The sequence below is a fragment of the Heloderma suspectum genome, chromosome 9 (assembly GCF_057233095.1).
Source record: "Heloderma suspectum isolate Gila_16-S chromosome 9, 16-S_ref, whole genome shotgun sequence".
NCBI lineage: Eukaryota > Metazoa > Chordata > Lepidosauria > Squamata > Helodermatidae > Heloderma > Heloderma suspectum.
In genome coordinates, this window is record NC_139466.1 from 30,775,197 (window position 1) to 30,797,828 (window position 22,632).

General features: G+C 41.9%; 1 protein-coding gene and 1 long non-coding RNA gene across 5 annotated transcripts in view; both read right to left on the minus strand.

Moving 5' to 3' along the window:
* The window catches only part of SH3BGRL (SH3 domain binding glutamate rich protein like), a 138,716-nt gene that overhangs the window by 103,278 nt on the left and 12,806 nt on the right, over positions 1-22,632 (minus strand). The window lies entirely within an intron of this gene.
* LOC146338564 (uncharacterized) overlaps positions 1-22,632 on the minus strand; it is a 47,619-nt gene that overhangs the window by 12,785 nt on the left and 12,202 nt on the right. Inside the window, exon 2 of the long non-coding RNA XR_014784850.1 lies at positions 16,474-16,561. This is a non-coding gene — a long non-coding RNA (uncharacterized LOC146338564). The remainder of the gene's footprint in view (positions 1-16,473; positions 16,562-22,632) is intronic.

Below are 22,632 nucleotides of genomic sequence, written 5' to 3' on the forward strand. Positions count from 1 at the left end.
GCTTTTTAAAAAAATGTATAATTAAAAGACACTCTGAACTCAGTTATCCATCTGTGAAATGGAAAGCAACCTCCCTCCCAAACATATATGTGATTGCACTGTGGTAAATGACAGTATAGGTTAAGAGTAGGGCTGTCATTGTATTCCAAGCTACAACATGCACACTGTATCTGTTACTTAGCATCAGGTTACACAATCAAATTGAATTTTAGTTACCATTTTTATGTGAGTTTCTTCAGTGGAGGAAAAAGTACCATCCTTAAGTACCAAAGAACTGCAGATTCATGTAGTACTGCAGGCAACCTCTTTGAGTGGGCACATTTGGAATTTTGTCCTGAGCACTCTCACAAAATGGCTGCTATGGTGGGCATGGCCAGTCACAAAACACTCATTTCTCAGAAGGTAACTGGTAAGACAAAAATAAAACTATCTTGTCCAAGAGCCTAAGTACAAGGCATAGGTTGGGTCTGAGCTCCAAAACACACAATTACTCTGTTGAACCCAAATAAAGGCGGTGCTGGAGGACTTTGCTTTGAAGCATGCCAGCCTCCAAGTTAATATTTAAAAAATAAAATTAAAAAATAAATACAATTAAAATCAAAAGGGTAGGGAGCCTGGTGGGCACCAAGAGAGGTATCCATGGGCATCATGTTGGACATACCAGTAGAAAAGCTTTTCCAGCACAAAGAACACTAGCACATCAAGAAGTAAGTTAGGAAACCAGCATGTCAGGAATCCTCCTCCCGAAATACAATTGTTTTCTCTTGAGGGAGGATTCAAACATTCTCTCTCTCTCTCTCATATTCACACACACCCGATGTGAGGAAGTCCAGGAAAAAAAATGTTTAGCACTTGCTGAAAAATGTGTTCTGCTTGCCGATTGTGCAGACTGGCTGTTAATTCAAGTATCTGCATATACAACACAATTTATTTATATACAGCATTTTTACTTCTGCTCTTCAGCCAAAAAACAGCTTACAGATCAATAAAAACAAAACAGTCCCTGCCTTCAGGCTTACAATCCAAGAAACATGACACAAAAGAAATGTGGAAAAGGAAAGCCAGCAAACTCAAGTACCAGTTCTTAGTGTTATAAAGTTGTTGTATGAAGAGCTGAGATGGAAATTGTTCAGAGGGAGGAGGAGCCAAAGGCACCCAATTATCTCACATAACCGGATGCAGTGGCCTACTTCCCATTTCTCCCTCTGCTACAGCCTTTCTGATAAACCATTACTAGTTTAAAGACAGTGGAACCCATGAGTTCCCGAGTAAAAGAATAGCAAAATAGAGCAGGCATGGTAAGTTGTTGTTGTTGTTCAGTCGTTCAGTCGTGTCCGACTCTTCGTGACCCCATGGACCATAGCACGCCAGGCCTTCCTGTCCTGCGCTCTCTCCCGGAGTGTGCTCAAGTCCATATTCATTGCATCAGTGATGCTATCTAGCCATCTCATCCTCTGCCGTCCCCTTCTCCTTTTGCCTTCAGTCTTTCCCAGCATCAGGGTCTTTTCCAGAGAGTTTTCTCTTCGCATTAGGTGGCCAAAATATTTGAGCTTCAGCTTCAGTATCTGTCCTTCCAATGAGCAGTAAGGGTACAAATACTTAGTTAAATGAAATTATGTATTTACAGTTAAAAGAGTAGAATAAGGAACTACATTATATACGTAGTGAAAGGACAGATTAAGAGCACAGCATTAACAAGCATAGGTTTGGGGTTTGATGGTACAGCACATCCACTTCTCCTGCCTGAATTAACAGAAAAAGGTCCTGGCAGGTTGTGCAGCTCTACCATTACAGCATTTTAATCTCCAGGTTATTTTATTCTATTTCTTGTTTTAATTTTAAGCCAAAGATCAAAGATTCAAGCTTGTTGTGTAGCAACAAGCTTGAATTCATTTGCTCTATCTCTTGTACCAGAAACCTTATGATTTTCATCAAAACCTTGGCTGGGCTTGGAATCTAGGGTTTGGTGTTTTTTTTTTAAATACATTATAGCATTGGCTGACAAAGGCCCTATTACATCACCCATTTGGAACAGAAAGCTTCTGCAGCTGCTTGTGTGGTGAGCTGGGGATTTGGGTTAGTATCATTATTATTTTTAAATAAAACATTTTTTGTTTCATTCTTCCAGGGCAATTTTCTTTAAAATTGCAGAGAACTGTATGCTACAGAGCTTTTGGAGGAGGGCAAAGGGAAGGAACAGAATTGAGCAGTTTTATCCTCTATGTCTTTATTTCTCATCCCCCCCGCCAAAAAAAAAATCCCTTAGGGGAAGAAATAGCCCTATTACCCTGCATATCTTCTAGTTACTGTAGTGAAGCATGAAAAGCAAAGCACACTGTCATAGTAATGGCAGATGGCATTAAAAAAGGAGGATGGGTCAGGCTCAGAAACATTTGTTCCATTTCTGACCTCAGAATGGGCCACAGTTCTAATTAGCCCAATAGCGGCGTGCAATTAAACTGATGGTAAGGAAAATGAGTGCATTTCCTCAACCAGCTGATGTGGAGTGCTAGCAATTTATTTATTTATTTGCTGAAAAATGACATGCAGCACTGGTGGCTTTCATCCTGTTTCCTCTGGTTGAGTGTCTGGGGCTTTATACATATGATTATTCCACATTTGGAGAAGAGGAGATTTCAGCCTTCATCAACCCTCCCAGCACGTCAGATAGTTCCAGCATCTTGAAATACACTTTCATTTTGAGTAGCCTAATCAAGAACTCAAGCATTCATGGGGGAAACGACAGACAGCTGTACATTTTAGCAGCCTAGATTTTTATTTTGTTCAGAACAGAAATAAGAGGCACAGCACATAATGAAATGAGAAGCATGCGAAAGGGAACGGGTTTCTGGGGGCATCTGAACTCTAAAATTAGGATGTTAAAAAAAAAAAGTTGCATCTCATTGGGCATTGTTCCAATATCTAACTCGATTAGACTTCTGCTTAGTGTTAGCTTTCAGCTCTTGTGCCAAGTTTACTTAGTCCACCATCATGGTCTGCGAGGAGGGTTTTGTTTTGAATCCTCTCCTCTGCCATTTTCAATAAGAATGACAAAGATTTCAGGGCAAATTGGATTTGGAAGTAATGAAACTGAAGATGACCATCGGGGTTTATAAAAGAAAAAGAAACACAAGCTGCATTCCACAGGAGCCAATAAGACTGGACAAGCGACAATGTGCATCCAGACCCGCCCCACCCCCACAAATGTACGGCAAATTATGTAGTTGAATCCTATTTTTAAAAATTAAAGGTGGAGGACTTTTTGGAGGGAAGGAAGGTTAGAGGCATAGCAAACCAGTGAGCTGACACAGGCCCTATAAATGTCTTGGAAAGGGGGAAAGGCCCCTAAGTGTGGAGTATAAGTAGCTTCCTACAGCTCTAAGATAGACTCTTCTCCACATCCTTTGACGCTTTCAGAGGGGCTGTAGTAATTGAAAGGTGTCAAGAGGGTGTGTGTCATCCCCCCCTCCCCCAATCAACATTTGGTCTTCATCTATCTGTCATAAGCATCACATTGAGTATTTGTACCACATAGCATGGAGAAATTAGATGCCGTGGAAGCGGCATGGTTTCAGCTATACTACACTGGATCCTTCTCCGCTTTGAGATAGCAGCCTGACTGCTTGAAGGGTCTTACGTTTTTATCTTTGGTCAAAAGTTGTATCCTCGGTGGTTTTGCTACAGCTCACATGAATACATCTTACTATTATGCAAGCCTGTTGCCTCTTCTAGACATACCGTCTTCATAATCCTCCTCAACTACCTCCTCTACCAATCCCTCAGCTACCAATCCCTGTGGAGTGTGTTGACTGTGAAGGGGGAGGACAAAGGAACATGACAGCTTGCCAGCAGTCTGGACAAGAACTTCTCAGGCAGACTAGCTTCACAGGGATGCCCCTCCTGTAGGGTGGCTCCCTCCTATGTAGGCTTTTGCGAGTAGCCAACCTGGTGGAACGTCTGGGCCCCTGTCTCTAACTTTTCCCGCTTCGCTCTGCGACGGACCCTAGCATCTCTCAAGTCACACCCCTCACTCTCATCCTCCTCTTCTGAACCCTGGGTTCTCATGGTGGAGGAACGGGGGGGTCATTCAGGCTGAGCCATCTGTGTGTCAAGATCATGAGAAGAAAGCCTTGCTGTATCTGAGCTCACTAGGGAGTGTGCCTCCCCTCTCTTCTGGCTTCCCATTCTGAAGCTGAGTTGCCAGAAATCTCCACACGCACAGATTCATTCCTGAGAGAACAAACCCTTCCACACTGTGACACAATTCTTCTCTTTTCTGAAAGATCTGCCCTTAAGCAATTGCTTTCAGCCAGATTCCCCTATGATTGCTGGTTTATGTTAAATTAGTTCAACTTAATCCCATAGGGGTAGGGAGATTTCGGCCTTCCTACCAAAGACACTGAGTGAAAGTTGGACTGTTTTCAAGGGAGGTTTCTCTCTGTGTACTGTGAGCTAATGCTTCAACTACTGAAATGGTACAGTAGTTCCGCCTAACAATTTATAAACATTACTGTCTTTACATCACTTAAAAACAACAACAGCAGCCAAAGAGAAAAGCAACCCATGTGAGAGCCAAAAAAGATGTGATGGCAGCAGATCTGGATGTTGAAATTGGATCTGCCATAGTCACGTAGAGTAGATAGTGGGGTAGGAGTTGAAGACATGCAGTGGAACTGAATTGCTTTAAATTCTAAATATTTAGAATATGGCCTGATAATTTAAGTAAGTATTTAAGTGATATTACACCATCCAAATTGGAATTTCACAGCAGCAGGAGGAAGGAAGATACTGGAGTCTCCAGCACAGCCTTGAGGGATGGGACTTTATCCTGAGAGCTCAACACTTATTTCATTTATATCCTGCCATTTTTCCTCCATAAGGAACCCAAGGTGGCGTACATAATTCTCCTCCTCTCCATTTTATCCTCACAACAACAACCCTATGAGGTAGATTGGGCCCAAAGTCACCCAGTGAGCTTCCATGGCCAAGTGGGGACTTGAACCCAGATCTCCCAACTCCCAGTCCAACACTCTAGCCACTACACCACACTGGCTCTACACCACACTATGACCTACCCACTCACTGGGCAGTGACTGGATCCCCAGTGAACTGATGACTTATGTCAAATTTAACTCAGATTTAAGCCAAATCCACATGCAAGTGTGCTTGGAAGGTAATTTTTGTATACTCTGAAACATTGCTATGGATTTTCACAGATCATAACAGGAGTACTGCGAGATTAGACCAAAGGTCCATCCAGCCCAGCATTCATCTTCCAACAATGGGTGGCCAAATGCTTCAGGAAAAGCTCACAAGCAAGATAGGAAAACAAGTGAACTTGACAAAGCTCACCTCTTACTGCATAAAAATATTCACTTCTCATCGACAATCTGACTTAGCCTTCATTACTGTACCTTTGTACCAGTACTGGATCTCTGCTACAACAGAAATATTAAGAGTTTTTTTTTCTTCTTACAATCAGCAAACCTCTATTATATGGTGTTCTTATAAAGTGCAGAACTGATATGCATTCTGGCTTGCTTGGCTATCTAAAAATTATTTTTTAAGAGGGAATAAAGACGGAATCGAATACTAAATAAAATGAGAGATATACACAAGTAATGGGAAGATGAATTGAGTATAATACAGCAGATGGGAGGATGGTGTGTGGGCAAGTCTCTGGTTTCTGCAGCACAGTCTACATCTGCTACTAATGATGTTAATAGACTGGTTTATTTCAGTTGCTAAACTAGAGAATCCTAGTAAATTAAGTCAGATGAGTAGGCTCTTTCTTTTCCAGCTTTCAGGGGCTAAAAGAAGCAGCAACCAGCAGCTCACTGGTGATTCCATAGAGAGAAACCTATTTAATATACCAAAGAGATTTAAGACTGCAAATGTAGTTTAAGGATTATGTTAAAAAAAATATCAAAGAGCCAACCTCAGTTTTATAGAAAATAGGTGATAAAGGCATCCAAACCCCAAGTTCTGTTTCATTATCATTATTTTATTTATAACGGAAACAAAACCAGGCATTAGGAAACAGTGACGTTCAGGTGCAGAGACTTTTATGTTAGAGCCTTTAGTATGTCCCAGAGGCACCATAATCTCAGGTCCTAACTACATGTTGCATGCACACAAAGAACAGAGCCCCAGTAGCTTTTAAAAAAAGGCAATCTCAGGAAGGGCAGAATTTGGAGTGGTTAACAAATGGGTGGGGAGGGGAGTGATTAACCCTTTCTCTGCTGCTCTCTCCTCCACATATGTCCTTTCTGAATTATTATTTAGTTTTCCTCTTTTTCTTTCTTTTAAAACATTATTGGGGCTCCCTTACATTCATTTGAATGTAATGTGTAATTAGCCCTTAAGAGTTCATAGAATCTTTATCTATTGCAAGAAAAAAGGCTGGGAGAGGGAGAGAGACATGCTGGTGGGTGGGATATTGATCGTAATTTAAACAATGCAGATTAGTGGACTGAAATTACAATATATCAGTAGTTCCCAAAGCAGGGCAGTCTTCCCCTAAAGCATGCCCAGGCTTGTGTGCTGAGCCAAGGTTTAGGTTCTCAAACATAACCTCCCCATGAACAGGCAGAGTTCAGCTTGCATTGAACTCAGCCACTATTGAACTCAGCCACTAAAATTCAACATAAGTACTGACATTCTGATTCTTTGCCCTATCAAGATACATTTATGGTAGGGATGTCCAGTGAAATGCTTTAGTCTTACCTACCAACTTTCTATGCCTTTCCAGAGATCTACCTCATGCTTTGGAGAAGGGACATAGCTCAGTATTAAGTACATGCTTTGCACAAAGGTCCCAGGTTCAATTTAACTTATATGCAGAGTACATCATGAGAAATGCCAGGTTGGATGAATCACAGGTCGGAATTAAGATTGCCAGGAGAATTATCAACAACCTCAGATACGCAGACGATACCACCCCAATGGCAGAAAGCGAAGAGGATCTAAAGAGCCTCTTGTTGAGGGTGAAAGTGGAGAGTGCAAAAGCTGGTTTGAAACTCAACATTAAAAAGCCAAGATCATGGCATCTGGTGCCATCACTTCCTGGCATATAGAAGGGGAAGAAATGGAAGCAGTGACAGATTTTATTTTCTTGGGCTCCAAGATCGCCGCAGACGGTGACTGTGGCCATGAAATTAAAAGACGCTTGCTCCTTGGGAGGAAAGCTATGGCAAACCTAGACAGCATAGGAAGAAGCAGAGACATCACCTTGCCAACAAAGGTTCATATAATCAAAGCTATGGTTTTCCCAGTAGTAACGTATGGCTGTGAGAGCTGGACTATAAGGAAGGCTGAGCGCCGAAGAATTGATGCTTTCGAACTGTGGTGCTGGAGAAGACTCTTACGAGTCCCCTGGACTGCAAGGAGGTCCAATCAGTCAATCCTAAAGGAAATCAACCCTGAGTGCTCATTGGAAGGACAGATGCTGAAGCTGAAGCTCAAATATTTTGGCCACCTAATGCAAAGAGAAAACTCCCTGGAAAAGACCCTGATACTGGGAAAGATTGGAGGCAAAAGGAGAAGGGGACGGCAGAGAATGAGATGGCTAGATAGCATCACCAATGCAATTAATATGAACTTGAACACACTCTGGGAGAGAGCGGAGGACAGGAAAGCCTGGCGTGCTATGGTCCATGGGGTCACGAAGAGTCGGACACGACTTAACGACTGAACAACAACAACCCAGGTTCAATCCCTGGCATCTCCAGGTAGGTTTGGAAAAGTCCCCTGTCTGAAACCTTGTGGAGCCCCCCTGGACCAATGGCCTGACATGGTATAAGGCAGGTTCCTGTGTTCCTTTGGGAACTACTGGACTACTGAGTTGGACTATTCAACATATCCATTGGTATCCTACAGACTCTGTAACAGACTCTTTTTTCTTCTGACCTTTTCATTTCTAGGTTGAGTACAAGAGCAGATAATGCAATTATTTGGTCTTACTCTTGAATCCAAAACTAGTTGCTTCAGCATGGGCATAGTCAAGATGAAGCACAAGCAAAGCTGGACCAGCAGAATGATATCACAAAAATGATGCCAACAGATGTACCAGTACAAATGTTTAGGATGGGTATGTGAGTTACACATTTATTTATTTATTTATTGCATTTATACCCCGCCTTTTTTCCTCTTGCAAGGAACCCAAGGCGGCTTACATGATCCTCCTCCTCTCCATTTTATCCTCACAACAACAACCCTGTGAGGTGGGTTGGGCTGAGAGTCTGTGACTGGCCCAAAGTCACCCAGTGAGCTTCCATGGCTGAGTGGGGACTAGAACCCGGATCTCCCAGCTCCTAGTCCAACACTCTCGCCACTACACCACGCACAAGTCAACAAGTCCCTTTATGCCAGGGATGGAGAACATGCAGTCCAACAACATCTGGAGGACCACAACTCCCATTGTCTCTTACCATAGACTGTGCTGGCTATGGCTGATGGGAGTTGTGGTCCAACAAGATCTGGAAAGCCACATGTCCCCACTCCTGCTTTATGCACTTGTGAGAACTGAATGTGTGCAATAGATTATCCAAACAGTATTCTCAGCTGCTTTTGAAACCTGGAAAGAGGGAGAGGTAGGAGATGGGTTTAAAAAGCAGTTTGTAATGCAACATGCTGAAGGTGCTGATCTGAAAAAGATAGCAAAGAGCCCCTGCACATGTGGATCTCTTCTTTGTGTCTCCCTAGATCTTTCTTAGGTAGGAAACCTGAGGCCCAGGGTCCCAATCTTGCCCTCCAAGGTGGGGAGGATACTCAAGATGAGACAGGGTGGCTTGTTTAGGGTCACCCAGTGACCTGGTTTGCACAATCACTGCAGCCTACCATGACTTATTTACGCTGTGATAGGTTGCAGTGCATGCTGAGTGACTTTTGAGTATTCAAGCCACAACTGTGGCTTGTTATGTCATCCAAACCCAGTCAGGTGGGTTGTTGGATTGGTTAACAAACTACCCAGAACCCATTGACTGGGTTCACATGACTGGGGAAGGAAAATAAGCCATCACAGCTTATTTCCCTGCTGGTTGCACGCCCCGTCATTACCCTAATTACCCTTGCCAGGTGCAGTTTGTTTTGTCCAAACCCAGCAAGGGTGTGCAGTGGGGGTGGGTTACAAACCACCCCCAAACCCTAGAACAAGCCATGGTTTGTGGGGTGGTTTATAAACCCACCCACCAGGTACCATCACTGGGTTCAGATGACACCACAAACTGGGCCCGGCAAGGGTAATGACAGTAATGACACAGCACATGACCAGCACATGTGGGGGCAGGGAAACAAGCTACAATGGCTTATTTTCCTTCACCAATCATGCACACCCAGCCACTGACTGGATTCACACATCACAATAAGCCACAGTGGATTGCAAACCGTGTTAGTGCCAGCGTGGCTTACCGTGATGTCCCAACCTGGTGCAGGTGATTCAACGTGGGTTGTTTTTCATAAACAAGCCACCCTGAGAACCCATGACTTGTAGTAGGGTTGTTGAGGATAGCTTGTTTTCAGGGTGGCTTGTCATAATATTCGGACCCAGCACCGTGTCTTGTACCAAGTGGCTACAGAGCCGTTTGGCAAGAGCAGCAAAGAAGCTCATGCCACCTGCATGATTTCATCAGTGCTGCCTCCAGCCTCCTTCGACTGTGACTGCCCTTCCACAAGTGCCCAAATGGCATTTTGGAAGGACCGTCACTCATTTGTCACATTTTTTTCTTTTTTGTTTTTTCAGTGCCTCAGTACTGCACAAGTGGGGCCGTTCCCCCGCTCTCTTAGTCTTTTGCAAGTGCACAGATTTGGCTGTCTGATATGTATAGTCTTTCCTTGTCGATTTCCTTGTATGTTTCAGCTATCAAAGGGAGCATGAAGCCTGTAGATAACATACAAGGAAATTGACAAGACTAGACTGCATATAGCCCAATTTGTGCACAGTTTTTTTTTTTTTTTTTGGTGCTTCTGAATTGTGCAAATGGGTTCCTCCTTTCTCGTATTATTTCCCCCCCCAGTCCTTCACAAATGTATGCAAATTACCCTCTATGCAGTCTTGCCTTGTCAGTTTCCTTGTATGCTACTTACTCCACTTCAGAGCTCCTTTTGACAGCTGAAACATACAAGGGAAGTGACAAGGCAAGGCTACACATAATGGACAGCCAAATCTGCACTCTTGTGCACTTACAAAAGATCGGATATATACATATTTTAAACGATCCCATTTGCACAATTCTGAGGCACCTTAAAAAAAAAGGTGGGGAATGAAGCAAGTGCTCTGAAAAGGGGTAGCAAATGGAGCAGGGAGGGAGCCAGGACAAGGAGACAAGATGGGTTGTCATGCAAAGGACACTGAGATACGTGCAGGGAGCACGCTGGAGGACTGAGGGGGACTGAGGGGGAAACAAGCCACTGCAAGCTGCTGAGTGGGCAATCATCTGTTGGGGAGTAACGTAGGGTGGCGAGTGAACAGCCAATCTGCTGTGGCTTATCCTCAGCGTGGCTTATCGTTATGTGCGAACTGAGCCATTGGCTGTTTTAGGGTTGTTCATGCTTTTTTTTAACCATGCCAACATCCCACCTTTTCCAGGTTCAATGACACAGCAAGCCACAGTTGCAGCTTAAACATTCAAAATGGCTACCCACCATGTTGGGCTGCTTGATTTTGTGAACTGGACCACTAAATTGATGGCAGAGGCAACATTCAAATCAGGAACTTCTTGATCCATAGCTCAGTCTCTTAGTCACTATGCAAAACCAGTTCTACCACTAAGCTATGGCCTTTTCCCAAAGCGAATGGTAGGGACACATTACATGTACCTGTTTTGTAATGTGTGAACTGGCTCTACATCTTTGCTTTTTGTTTCAGCATGTCAGACTTCACAAAATCAAAATCAAACCACAAAAAGTGGCTGAATTAGTAGCATATGGCACTGACAATGCAATAAGACATTCCTTCACTTTCAGGTTCTGGTAAGCATCTGTGGTTAGATGCCAACATGTGAAGACAACTACGTAGAAACCAGCAAAAAAGGAGAACAAACATGGAGTTAGTTTTAAATTTAGCAATTCAAAGCAAGGAAGGTGATGTTAGAGGCCGTCCAATCCAGAGCAAGGTATGCAGCCTCTGGCACATTACTCTTCCACAAGGTCATTCTGCCAAGGATGGAAACATTTCTTTGACGAGATTTTTCTCTCTGGCCAAAGGGCCTCATGAAGGGCAAGTCCAGCCCACCATCTGCATGCAGTTATAAGATAAAATACACAGGTCTAATGTGCTGCAGCCAGACATATGCTGGCATGACTCTTCGCTTGCTAAATATTTCCTTCTGAGGAACATAAACCTGAAGCAGATGCACAAGCAGGGGGAAATTCATGAATACTTTGTACAAAGTGTGCAAGATTAGATTATAGAAATGGTGATGAATTGCAATTATGGACCATCAAGTTCAATAGGAAAAAAAATGCCTAATGGCTGGAGCCAGGACCCTTGCACCTTTAGATTTTTAGAACTTATTTTAAATATATAAATGCACTAGAACTTGTTTGGCCATTTTAGAAGACAGTTTACAAATGCATCTTCTACAGTATGGGATCTTATACGCAGCTGCCTATTTCACATGGGGCATAGCCTCCAAAATCTCATGCCATAGCAAATTACTGAGCCTCATGATATCACAGCACTTTGGGTCTTCTTGCTAACAGCATAAAAGGGTTACTATTCTGAAATTTACATTTTAGCACAAGTTTATCATCATTTGACTGATACATGCTCAGAGCTGGATTTGGAATTGGGCTAGGATTGTCAGTTCTGTCTTGCCAAAGGTTTCAAAAATAAAGACTTCTTTGGAGTTTGAGTGCCTGTTTTATAAAGAACCAACGGTGTCCTAATATCAGGAGCATCCATTATGAATCTCTGCAATTTAAAAGGAGGAAATCATATATCTCCTCCTCCCCCAGTTAATTTGTCCACGGGTCAAATAACCAGTCTGAGGACATTATTGTCCTGTATGTAACCTGTTTATCTTTTTTTTAAAGCTGCTGTGGACCTAGATTATAGTTTGGACAATATAACCAAGTAAAGAACACACTAGCTATCCTGTTGTGATTTCATTTCATTGCTGGATAAATTACACAGAGAGCCATTAATGTAGATAGAATGAATCAAGGCAGAGTGGACTCATTAAATTTTTTCATGGAAAAATCATGACAATGCTTCATGAAATTCTATATGCTTCATTTACTCCATTGAAATGAAGCATTCATTCACTGATCAAAACTTTACTTTGGCCATATTCCTAATTGAAGCAATTTACTGAAATAAGTTTGTTTTGTCTACTTTAGTTTAGTTTTTTTTAAGGCAGCCATTTGCTGCACATATTATTCTTGGGGAAAATATACAGAGCAGTATACGTGGGAATACAGCATTGAGCTTCACTCTGGCATGGGACTAAAGCTGGAAGTACATGTTACCGTTAAGTGAAAAATGCATGTTTGGGGAAGGGGGGGCATTTTTAGGGGAGAATCAATGACTGGAAGGCGGATGCTTAGCCTTTCCTTGTCTGCCAACTCTCCCCTGCCAACAGCTTCCCCATCCCAGCTGTCTCTTTCCAGGCTCATGATCAGTATTGGGACCTAGCTGGAAGAAAACTATGGAAAAAAATGATAAAGAATAACCAAGGGAGATTCTTAGGATGAGGGAAGGATTAAGCACTCTCTCCTGCCTACTGATTTTCCCCTGCCAATCCACATCACACTCCTACGCCCTGCTTTAGTGCTATAGAGATGAGGTTGGGAAAGCTATGTATTCCACATAACATGTTGTTCTGCCCTGAGCAAAAAAGGTATTCATTAGGTAATTTCTATTATTAAGACACTGATGGCAAAATAGTTGTGGTGGAATTTGAAAGGCTACCTCTAAACTTCCAGTGGAAAAACTCCCAAAATAATCATACTATATCACTATGGCTGCCAGATGTTTTCAAGTAGGTGAGGCAAATGTACAACGGGCATTACATGCCAAATTAACAAAATTTGCCATGAGGCTTGCATCATATTCACATATTTTATTGTAACAATTCATGGATTTTGTTGAACATGTGAAATTATATATGTTGAAATGTATCTACAGCCAAGCTATTTTTTCTCTTCTTCCTATCACTGGGGCATGGCCACACCCCTCCCAACATTTGTTCATGGTCACACTTTCTGTAAAATGTGTGATCATTCTTTTGTCATAGAATCAGATATATTCTACAACAGTCATTAAGGGCTCATTTTGAAGCTCAAGACCTCTTTCAAAAATGCAGAGACTTGTGTGTCCCAATTAGCAGAAATGAGCCTTTAAAAAAAAATAATTTTCACTGGTGGGGAATGAACTCAAAAGAGGCATATGCAAAGAGGTATATTTTAGCCTTTCATAAAAACACAAATTGCATGATAAAGCAACATTATGAGAAATGTATTTTAACACTAAATATGATTTAAATACATTTAGCACTTAAATTTAACTGAAAACGTCCAGATTTCTGAAAGGGTTTGAATTTGATATTTTCTGCATTCAGTATTTTCAGCCATGGGTGCTTATTACTGCCTTTCCCCTACTGCAACTCCATTCTCTGCGGAACCTTCATAGCTTTATGAAGTTCACATTTAAGGTAATTGACTATGTTGTTATTTTTAAAATGACCTCCATTAGCTCTTACACCACTAGCAAATGGAGCATTCCCATTCTTTGCATTCTTTCTTTTTTGCTTCCTCTACATACTCTTGGCAGTTTATATGCTTTTTACCCATTCATAACAGCCTCAGATAATTTCGGGGGGGGGGGGTGTTCAAATAAACCTCACATCAAGCCTTATGCTTTGATAATACCTGACTTACTTTTAATTGGTCTCCTCTTTTGTACAATACTAGTCAGGTTTTTTTTTTTTCTGATGCTGTGATTCTAATTCTTGTGGGGAGAGAGTGGTTTGGCCTCATTTTAACCAGGTATTCTTAGCTTTGTCTGAAATGTACAGCTCCTCTCCTTTAATTCCAAAATGTACAGTGCATCTACAGTTGTACCTGGAGAGTGTGCTTGGCAAAAGGAACTTGTTAATTTAAGACATTTTGCAGCAGCTTGTTCCATTTCTATATACTCCCATTTTGTATTTCTTTTTGGCATTACGCACACACTTCACCGCAGTCTCATAAGCTGCTTGGTTACAAACCTTTACATTTTAACATAGACTCAAATCTAGGACTTCCAGATTCTCAAATACAGGGAGAGTGGGCAGAGACCTGCTTGCTTGCACTCTGATAGGTTCTCACATTCCAGTAAATCCTTTCCTATTGGCCTTTAGGTCTGCCTGTTTATTAAGGGAGCTGGGGCAAGACCAACTTTCATGGGGGAAAGGAGTTACATACATACTGGACCACTCCATAAGTGGTAGATTAGGAAAAAGTGTGGTAGGCAAATGATTCAAGGAATGCAATAAATGAGAATCTCCAAAGAGATAAAAGCATGCTAACTCGCTCCTGCTCGTCTCCTTGACTTTCAAGCTACTCCTTTGTTTTCCTATATTATTTAGCAAGCCAGAGTTAGATTCCCCCCCGCCTGCCCCCATTCCCTTCTAGCACCAGGAAGTGAAGCAATACAAAGGCTGGGGTACATGAAGGAAATGGGGAGCAGTTTAACTGCTGCTTTTCCAAACTGTTTCTTGCAACATGTCCGTCCCCCCCGCTGACTCCCCGGCCCCAATTATAAGATATGTGATTCAAGTGGGCAGTTATCAAGTTTTCATCACATTTAACATTCAAGAACCAATATGGGCGGAGAGGCAAAGGGACCCTGCTCAGAACTGGGAAAAAGAGGAATATTTATCTATTATTTATATTTCTATACCACATTTTTTGCCAAAAGGCCACCAAGGCAGTGCACTACAAATTTAAATTAAACAGCAAAACCATAAAGATGAAATAATAGCACACTAAAAATAATTTAAAACGCTAGGTTAAAGAGATGTGTCTTAATACCCTTTCTGAAAGCCAAGAAACTGTCATAAGATAACCAGGCTGAGTACTTGGCGGATGATGGAGTTTGGTATTGCTATGGGCTATTTAAGGGTTTTTTTTCTTTCTTGTTTTAAGAATCTGGGTTAGAAAAGGCTGAGTTCTGTTGTTTTTACTAAAATTACTTTCGATGCAATTTCATTTGTATATCAATGTCATTCTGGCCCTGTATTAGAAAGCTACATAAATCCTACACTACTGGAGCATTTGTGGTTTTATAACATAGACAAATCTGATTAATTAGAATCAGGAAACAAAGTCTTTGAGCCATACATGACAGACCAAAAGACAGAGATCTTGTACCCAAGTTTTCAGATACTTAGACTAAGATCAGTCTATATTAAGTAAGTCAAAACGGTTTAACTTCTATTAAAAATATTATTAGTATGCTAGCACTAGTCCTTTCCCAGGAAGCTGACACAAAGAGTAATAAGTTAATAAAAGCAATTTGGATCCCTAAGCAACACCCCAGTAGTAATGACTTGTGTACTATTACATTAAAAAAAATAATATTGAAGTGAAACCAAACACACCCTGTGGACAGTGTCCAGTGCTGCCCACATGCTAGCAGGACCCACCACTAGAACAATGAGAAGTTAGGGGATCCTGAAGCAACTGGAAATGAGCCAAAACAGGTTTCCAGAACAGAGTAGGTCAGCAGACTTTGCAGAAGGGAGCTCTGCTGACCTGTCCATTTTGGAAATTAGTCTTTCCGGTCATTTCCATGGTTGATTTAGGAAGCACTAGCTTCCTGTTGCTCTAATAGTTGGTCCTGTGAGCACAACAGAACGAGAAGAGGCACAGCAGCAGTACTGAATACTGCCCAGTGATTAATTAATTAAAATCAATTGAATTAAAATTAAAAGATTAAAGGTATTCCAATATCTATCGCTCATATTCTTCTGGTTTCTTGCAGGAAGAATCTATACAAGTGCCCCGCAATTTGAAGATTAAGACTGGAGCATGTTCTCAAGGACCTGTTCATGTTTATGCAACAAGAAATGTAAAGTATTATGTTTATGGCCCCATGCATCGTTAAGGCTCAAAATAAGCCTCATCTAGAAAGTGATTGTTGGAGAAAGTGTATGGACAGGGCCCATTACTGCATATGGGATTAATAAACTACAACCTTTCTGTGACCTTTACATCACAGAGAACAACCTGAACATCAGAGTACCACAAACAATCCCAGTAGTCTTTCTCCACTCATCGTGGAATAATGAGAAGCTAAAACTTAAGACACACATTTTTTTTGACACTTCTGCTGTAAGTAGCAAAACTGGTTACTGCAAGAGTTTTGAAATGTGCCACAATGCCAATATATAATCTATGCATAAAATATCAAAGCTTATAATGGAAAAGATGTTGCATCAAAGTTGCAAAAGGACAACAGAAATCATGATATATAACAAATTATATACCTACATAGATTTAGCACTTCTGTAGGGAGATTCAGTGCCTTGCGTAAGTATTCACCCCGCTTTGGCTTTTCCACATTTTGTTGTGTTACAACCTAGAATTAAAATGATTTAATTATTTTTGTCACTGATCTACACAAAATAGTCCATAATTTTGAAGTGGAGAAAAATCTACATATTTTTCATATTAAAACTGAAAAGTCTTGAGTGCACAAGTATTCACCCCCTTTGCTGTGACACCCCTAAATAAGCTCTGGTGCAACCAACTGCCCTCAGAAGTCACATAATTAGTTCAGTGGAGTCCACCTGTGTACAATTCAACTGCCATTTGATCTCAAATTAAATACACCTGTTCCTGGAAGGTCCCGGAGTTTGTTGGAGAGCATATCTAAACAAACAACATCATGAAGACCAAGGAGCTTCAAAACAAGTCTGGGATAAAGTTGTGGAGAAGCACCAATCAGGATTGGGTTATAAAAAAATATCCCAAACTATGAACATCCCCCGGCGCAGGGTTAAATTCACTATTACAAGACGGAAAGAATATGGCACAACTGCAACTCTGCCTAGAGAAGGCGGTCCGCCAAAACTCAGTGACCGGGTAAGGAGGGCATTTGTCAGAGAAGCAACCAAGAGGCCAGTGGTAAGTCTGAAGGAGCTGGAGAGATCCACAGCTGAGATAGAAGAAACTATCCATGGGGTAATTATCACCTGGATGTTCCACAAGGCTGTGGAAGAGTGACAAGAAGGAAGCCAGTGCTGAAAAAAATCATATCAAATCCATTTTGGATTTTGCCAAAAGACATGTGGGAGACACTGCAACATTTAGAAAAAGGTTCTCTGGTCTGATGAGACCAAAACTGAACTTTTTGGCCTTACTGCAAAATGCTATGTGTGGAACAAAGCCAACAGTGCTCATCACCCTAAGAACACGATCCCCATGGTGAAGCATGATGGCAGCAGCAGCATGTTGTGGGGATGCTTTTGATTAGCAGGGACTGGGAAACTGGTCAGGATTGAGGGCAAGATGGATGGAGTCAAATACAGGGCAATTCTAGAGGAAAACCTGTTTCAGTCTGCAAGGTACCTGGGACTGGGGCGGAGGTTCACGTTCCGGCAGGACAATGGACCTAAACACACAGCCAAAGTTTCACTGGAGTGGTTTGAAAACATGAGCCTTAACGTCTTAGAATGGCCCAGTCAAAGCCCAGACCTCAATCCGATTGAGAATCTTTGGCAAAACTTGAAAATTGCTGATCACCAACAGTCCCCATCCAACCTGACCGAACTTGAGCAGTTTTGCCAAGAAGAATGGGCAAAAATTGCAAGATCCAGATGTGCAAAGCTGGTAGAGACTTACCCCAAAAGACTCATAGTGTAATTGCTGCCAAAGGTGCTTCTAACAAGTACTGACTCGGGTGTGTGTGTGTGTGAATACTTATGCAACCAACAAATGCCAGATTGTTTTTAATTAACTTTTGTACCACAATAAAAATATTTTGCACCTTCAAAGTGTTAAGTACGTTGTGTAAATCAAATGGAAAAAATGCCTGTTAAATCCATTTTAATTCCAGGTTGTAACACAACCAAACGTAGAAGAGTCAAACCCAAGGCACTGTACATTGATATTGTATATTGGTCCAACAGGTACTCAGTGAGTTTTCTTCTGTTGTTGCCTGCCTGGGATTAATGTCAAGAAAGATTGGTGAGTTCTGTTAACTTGCTGGGTCGCAAGTGATCAGAACCTGTTCTACAAGGAAAATACTTTTATCTGCCCAAGCCTTCCATAAAAATGATTATTCTAGAGCAGGGGTCCCTAAACACAAGAGGCCTTGGGAGCATAGTGATTTAACCATGAATCTCAGAGCTCTCCAGAGGTTTAGGCAAGCTTCCTTTCTCAGTTTATCACCTTTATCTTTAGTTTCTATTTATGATTACATTTGTAACCTGCCTTTTTTCTTCTTGTAAGGAACCCAAGGCAGCTTAGCTGGTCCTCCTCCTCTGTATTTTATCCTCATAGCAACCCTGTGAGGTAGGTTAGGTTGAGAGTCAGTAATTGGCCCAAAGGCACTTGGTGATCTTCATGGCCACCTGGGGACTAGAACCTGATCTCTAACATTCTAACTTGTACTCCACGCTGGATCTTGTACTTAAAATGTTAATTTATTTGATTGCTTGGTAGGGAGAAGGCAATGAACTTAATTCCATAACACTCCCCCACACCTTATTTAATACTATCGTTTGTTATATGCCTGTCAATTTCATAAAGGTATGATGGAACTCTAGATTTTCAGTGAAAAATATGTACTTCACTTATATTTATAGCCAAATAGAGGGGCCCCATTCATGCAGTTCACAATGTACTCCGATCACATCTATTCAGAAGTAAGTCCCGGTGTTCTCAGTGGGGCTTACCTCCAAGTTAAATGTGTATAGGATTGCTGCCTCCTTTGGTCAGAATGTTCAGCTATTTGTGGCTGGCTGTCATTAGTGAGGCAACAGCTCAAAGAAGGGGTTGGACTAGGTGATGTGTAACCACAAAGATCTCACATTCTCTAACATTGACTAACTTATGCCCCATTGATTTCAACTGGTCTGCTTTAAGTACGACTAAGTCCGGATCAAACCTTAAAGAAAGGGAGGCTCAAAAGGTGGCAACAAGGGAGAGAGTCTTCTCAGTGGTTTTCCCCCTCCGCCCCCCATGGAATGAGCTCCCCACTAAAGCCTGCCTGGTGCCAATACTGTCATCTTTTCGGCACCAGGTTAAGACTGTCTACTCCCAGGCATTTCAGACATATGATGCGGCACTTATGTCAGCTGTCTTGAACAGGTCTGTTATTGAAATTGTGTACTGAAATTGTATTTAGCTATTTGTTTTAAATTCTGTACCTTAAAAATGTTCAGACCATGCTTTATCATAATGTTGTATTATAATGTTTATATTGTTGTAGTTTTGCATTTTTTTTGAATTGTTGAGAACCTCCCAGAGAGCCTCGGCTATTGGGCAGTATAGAAATTAAATTAATAGTCATTACATAGTAGTAGTAGTAGTAGTAATATTAATAATAAAAAATGCTTTTATAAGATAGGCAGTGCATACTCCATAGTACTATTTACCTTCAACCTTTTTTCCCATTTTACCCATGCATAGTCATATATTTATAATACACACATACTTCTTAAATGTAAAACACAGAACTATATTTTTTAGAAAGAACTGTAAGAATCTAATATATTTCCGCTTTAAAATGAAGTGTATACCATCCTGTAGATCAACCTTCCCCAACCTGTTACCCTCCAGATGTATTGGGACTACAACTCCCAGCATCCCCCAGCCAGCATGGCTGGCTGGGGTGCAGGGAAGTGTAGTCCAACACATCTGGAGGGCACCAGGTTGAGGGTGGCTGCTGTGGATTAACAGAATATAGAACACAATGGCTGCCTAGCAACTACGAGATTATAATTCAATCCACAGCACAACAGATTATGCTATGCTTTATAGATTTTTTCCCCTAATAGTATGCATGGCTTTTATGATTTGCAGTAATAAATCTATATTTTACAGATGCCATAGCTTTCAAGTTTCTGCAAAAGCAGACTGATTTCGAAACAGAACAGGGAGACAAAGGGTCCCCCCCCGCCCCGCCCCTGTCACCCTTGTATTAAAAGCAATTCTTGGTTATGTAGCTCCACCTAGGGGAAATGCTTGTATCATGCAGGATGGTAATGAAATCCTAAGGATTAATCAAAATCTTGAATCCAGCTATTAACTCAGAACTGTCTCCATCCTGGGTGACACATGTTTTAAATTTTCTGTTTTAATTTTGTTGAGCCATTTTTGAGAAAGACATCAGTAATCACGAGCAAAGGGCTGGATGTACCTCATCTCAGAAGCTAAGCAGTATCAGCCCTGGTTGGTACTTGAATGGGCGACTGCCTGGGAATCAGGCTTCCTGCACTGAGCAGGAGATTGGACTTGATGGTCTTGTAGGCCCCTTCCAACCCTATGATTCTATGATCTATTTTTTAAAAAAAAATTATCATGAATATATATATAATGGAAGATCAACAATTGTCTGCCACTTTCTTGCTCCAGGTTTACCTGAGGGCAATGAAACCATCACATCACCTGACAGAGTCCAATTCGAGCATCTGCAAATCCTCTTCCACCATATCATCTTAAGTCTCTGACCGTGCAGACATCATAGATTCAACCTCAAGTCAGCCTAGGTTTTTTTCTGCTATTCCCCCTCCCCTCCCCGCCCCACCCCCTCACCACCAACCTGCTCTTCGTAACACCTTGCATGATGAAGGGATCTGGAGATCTCAAAAGCTTGCATATTTTTGTGACCTTTCAGCTGGCCCAATAAAAGTATTACACCTGTCTTCCTCAGTGTGGCATCCTCTAGATAGTTTGGACTACAAGTCCCATCATCCCCCAGCCAGCATGGACAGATGATGGAGTTGTAGTCCAACACATCTGGAGAGCTCCAGGTTGGGGAAGGCTGTATAACACTAATATGGATTTTGGAATTTTTCTTTAGGCCAACATGGCTACTTCACTTTTCCCATAAATTCATCTGTTTATTCCTTTTAATATCCAAAGGGAATAGTCTTCAAAGAAAAAGGGATGTTGTTATAGGACTGTAACCAATATACTGTAAATACTGGAGTTCAGAAATACTGAAATTAAGAAAATGGTATGTTAAATTATGGGATATATCTGTCCTCAGTAAACTAATGTGAGCATTATGGGTGTAACAGGGGGTATGTAATTAAAATCTCTTTGAGAATGAGTGGGGTTGATTCATATGATATTGAAATGCAAGACAAGGTACAGTAATAGGAAATCTGTTTCCATTGTTGTAAGTGTTGTATTCTTTGCATTTCAGGGGATGGTTTGAGGGTAAATATTGAGGAAACTTTGCTGAGTTAAGCAGATCTGGGGCTGGTCAGGGCCTGGGGATTGCGTGTATGCTGCCGTGAGTTCCACAGAAGAAAGGAATTATATAAATAGAGTGGGGGTTGGGGCTGGGATGGTCTGTAGCTCAGTGGTAAAGCAGATGCTTTGCTTGTAAAAAGTTCCAGGTTCAATCCCAGCCATCTCCAAGTAGGCTTGGGGAAGATCCTTGGAGAATCACTGCCAGTCAGTATAGACAATAGGAGCTAGATGAATCCAAGGTCTAACTGGGTATAAAGCTCCATGTTAGGCATAATTAAAAAAGGAATTGAGAATAAAACTGTAAATATCATACTGCCCTTATACAAATCTATGGTGCAACCACAGTTGGAATACTGTGTACAGTATTCCAACTGTGGTCACCATACCTAAAAATGATATTGTAGAGCTGTAAAAGCTGCAGAAAAGGACAACGGAGGGAGCAATCCTATGGCTGCTAGTCAGTGGTTAGATGGCCATAGGATGTGTGGGTTTCTGGGAACCGACTCCCCCCACCCTGCTCTGCCTTGTAGGCAGCGCGGAATGGCCCCACACTCCATGCTCAGAAGAGGAGGGCAGAACGGCCAAAACGGGCCGTTCCGGGGTGGGGAAGGCAGAAATGCCGGTATGACACATCCTATGTGTTGTCCAGCAGCCTCCTTCCCCGCTCTGTCTTCCCGCAGCTAGACGGCTGAAATCAGCTGTCTAGCCGCAAATGCAGGGCAGGAGAAGTACAGAGGTAACGATCCCCTCCATGCTTCTCCTGCCCTGCATTGGATAGGCAGTTGCCTCAGAGTTTGGAGGTGGCCGCTTATCCCCACAGGATTGCGCCCTAAAATGATCAAGAGCCTGGAGCATCTCCCCTATGAGGGGAGGTTACAACAGCTGGGGTTGTTCAGCTTGGAAAAAAGGAAGGTAAGGGGAAACATGATAGAGGTGTACAAAATTATGTATGGTGTGGAGAATGTGGATAGGGAGATTTTTTTCTCCTTCTCTCATAATACTAGAACCCGAGTCATCCCATGGAACTGATTGGTGGGAGACTCATGGTGGGAGGTTCAGAACAGATAAAAGGAAAGACTTCTTCACACAGTGCATAAACTATGGAATTCGCTATCACAAGACGCAGTGATGGCCATGAACTTGGATGGCTTTAAGAGGGGGTTGGACAAATTCCTGGATAATTCTATCAGTGCTACTAGTCCTGATGGCTATATGCTACCTCCA